Below are 3,629 nucleotides of genomic sequence, written 5' to 3' on the forward strand. Positions count from 1 at the left end.
GTTGGCATAAGGGAAAAATTGAGGTAGAGTAAAATAATGCTAAAAGAAAAATAAAAATAGAATGTAGAACACTAATCCCAAAATAAAATAAAATAAAGAAAAAATAACATAAAATAAAACTTTTTAAAAAGGGTAAAATAATAGTATTAATACTAATAGAGAAAAAACATTACTTTCTTAAGTAAAAGATAAAAAATAAAAAAGTGAAGTAGTGAAGGTCGTTCACTTCTTCTACTGTTCTGCCTGGCATATCTGTTTCTTGTCAGGTAGTCAGCACAGTGTTGAAGTTCTCTGTGATCCACTGCTCCTCTGTGTCATAAGCCACAGGATTGTTTTCAAGCAGGTGGGCTCTCTCTGCTGACTGTTTCTCTTCCTGCCTTCAGTTGTGTTTACAAAAAAGTCAATTTCCGACACAACCCCTGGGTGGCAGTGTTTCTGTATGAATTTCTGGGACTAAATGGCCCCTCTGCAAAGTGTTCTTTAGACTCTTCTTGCCACAGTTACTACTAGGTTGGAGGGATGGACTGACCCAGAGCTGTTTTCCTGCTTGTCTCTCTTTATTCTGATCCCCAGTTTCCACAAAAACAACTTTCCCCTGCAGTCTCGGTGGGTGTTTTTAAATCGAAGATCCTATGTACTGGATTTAGCAAGCAAAAGCAAAGAGGTAAAAAAAAAAAAAAAAAAGGCAAAGGAGCCACACCAATTCACGTCTTTTTCCCCTGTCACTGCATGGCCAGCATAGAACGTCAGGCTGCCTTTTTGGGCACAGTCTCCCACGTCTGTGGGCTTAGATCTAGAGTCCCCCTCTTCCAGCAGCCCTGTGGACCCCCTTCCACATTCAAGGGCTACACTGACCCCAAGGGCCAAGGATTTGGTGGGGCGCAGTCTCCCTCTGAGACTCTATTCCCCACTGCGTGTGTTTCTTTCTCTAGCATGGATTCCAGATCTCACCTCTCTCTAGGTTGAGATCTCTGACCTTTCTGTCCAAGCATTGACTCACCAGCTGTGTTTAATTCGCCAATTCAGGGTGGATGTTATTTGATTCAGCTGTTCCTTCTATCTGCTCTGTGAGAAGGCGCAGGGCCTGTCTGCATATTTGGCGTCACTTTGTCTCCCCCTGTACAAACTTTTTAAGCTCCCACGTCCTGGGAGGCTGGAGTCCTGGTGTTCGTGGGTTCACAGCTGAGGCAGCTGGTCCCTGGGCGTTGTGGTTGTAGGGTCCCGGGAGGTATCTGAGGTCTCCCCGGTTGAAGGTAAGGCTGGGCTTCCAATCACAGCCAGTTTCCTCTTCAAGATGGCACGGTCTCTGCGGCAGAGCCTGTCGCTGCTCCGGGAGAGATTTCAGCAGTAATAGAGGCTGCCCGGCCAGGGGAGCCTGGTTTGCCAGTCCCCAACAGTCCTGTGTGATATAGCTCTCCCTCACTCACAAATACAGACACTGCCCCCACGTCCACACACTGTCCTTCTGCTCTCTCACTCACACACTATCTTACAGCCTGCCGTCCCATTGGCCACCATCTTGCTCTCTCTCTTCTTAGTATTTCGTAATATTTTCTTAATATTTCTGGTTTATTGATAGCAGTTTTTCTTGTTTTCCAGATTTTTTTACTTTTAAAAAGTATCTATCATTTCATGGGATTTTATGTGGGAAATAGGATATAGGTGCATGTGCTTGATAAGCTATTATGAGCCAATCTCTATTAAATAATGTGTGTGTGTGTGTGTGTGTGTGTGTGTGAGAGAGAGAGAGAGAGAGAGAGAGAGGTTTTTGCATTATTTTATCTTCTTAGTTCTCAGAATATTCTTTTCTCCTCTAAATGATTTAAAAGAAATACAGCCAGAGTTGAACTAAATCTTAACCTTTTTCACCTATTTTTTTTTCTCTATTCCCTGTATTCTGCAAAAGTGGCCAAATAAAGTAAAGATTTTATCATCATATTTCCTGGTGCTACCCAATGTCATTAAAAATTTACACACATTTCCTGAATTGGGAGGTAATATTGGTGCATCCATGAGTAGCAGTTGATTTTCAGATTAGGATTAGGTTTGGGTGGCAGTTGGTCATTGTGATTATAAACATTGTAGAAACCATAAGGCTCTGGGGAACTAACACTAACCACATTCACAGAGATTCACTTTATAACACAGAGTGCTTTTCTTGTTTTAAGAGTACGGGATATATTATAACTTTGTAGGGGCTACTTCTGATAAGTAACATAAATTTGGAGTTGGACTTGAGTTGGAATCCTGGCTCCACCATTCATTCACTCTCTGTGTTACTTAATATTTCCGAATCTCTACTTTTGTCCTTCTGAGTAAATAAGAGAAAAACCATGAAGTTTTTGGCACAGCATCTAGCACACAGGGAACATAGAATAGACATTAGAGATGATGGTAAGATGATGGTGGTGGTGATTACAGGAAGTCTGCTCTGTGTGGACCCCTTCCCAGTGTCAATGAGCCTGAAAAAGTAAATTAATAACCTTTGTGAAGTGTGATATGAGCAAAGATTGTATTTGTATAAAATGGTCTTTATTTAATTGTATTATGAGAAAAATAATTAGTATTTTTGTGTCTCCCTTACCTATAAAATGAGAATAACTTAAAAGGGTTGTCATGGATATTCAATGAGAAAACTTTGAGACCTATCCAGGTAGCTCAGTTGGTTAGAGTGTCATCCAAATACACTAAGGTTAGATTCCTGGTCAGGGCATAGACAAAAATCAATTAACGAATGCATAAATAAGTGAAACAACAAATCAATGTTTCTCTCTCTTTAAAATCAATATGTAAAAAAATTTAAAAAATAAAACATTCTAAAGTGCTTAAAATAGTTATTGTTACACAGTAAGAATTAAATAACTCCTAGGTATGTTATTAAACATCCAGGAAATCTCCACCAATGGAGCAAAGAAAAAAAAATGCCTCTATTATTCTGTGAACAACAAACCAAACTGGGTTGGGGGTCTCAGACAATTCGCTCATATGATTGCAAAGACAGACAGAAACTCCCGGATTGGAGAGGGCTCCCCTGAGGGCTCCCAGCAGGTTGGGCTGAGGGACCCCCTCTTTCCCCCTCCCCCTGTGCACGAATCTTCGTGCACCAGGCCCCTAGTTATTATTATATTACTAATATTTTATATAAGCTATAGAAGAGCCAGAAAATTATCCCTATTTCAATTTAAGTTGATTTTATTTTTTCAATCCTCAATTGTAACATATTATTAGACATAAATTTATTTGATAAAATAAGTATTTTAAATTGGAACTATTCTGGGAAAACTGAAACATCTATATATATATATAAACAGGGAATATGCTAATTAGCTGAGTGTCACAACCACTCAGGAGGAGGCTGCATCACAACTGCTCAGGAGGCCAGAGTGGAGACACAACACACAGGAGGCCTGCCCCCACCCCAGCCGACACAACGCTGAGGCCGGGGCTACGCGGGTCAGGCGCAGGTCCAGGCCTTCTGCGGAGCACCTCCTCTTGCAATTTCAATCGCGTGCTGGGCCTCTAGTCTACACTAATAAAAGAGAAACATGCAAATTAACCATCACTCTGCCACTCCGCTACACCCACCAGCCAATCAGGAGCAAGTATGCAAATTAACCCAACTAAGATGG

Source organism: Myotis brandtii, unplaced genomic scaffold, assembly GCF_000412655.1.
Source record: "Myotis brandtii unplaced genomic scaffold, ASM41265v1 scaffold291, whole genome shotgun sequence".
NCBI lineage: Eukaryota > Metazoa > Chordata > Mammalia > Chiroptera > Vespertilionidae > Myotis > Myotis brandtii.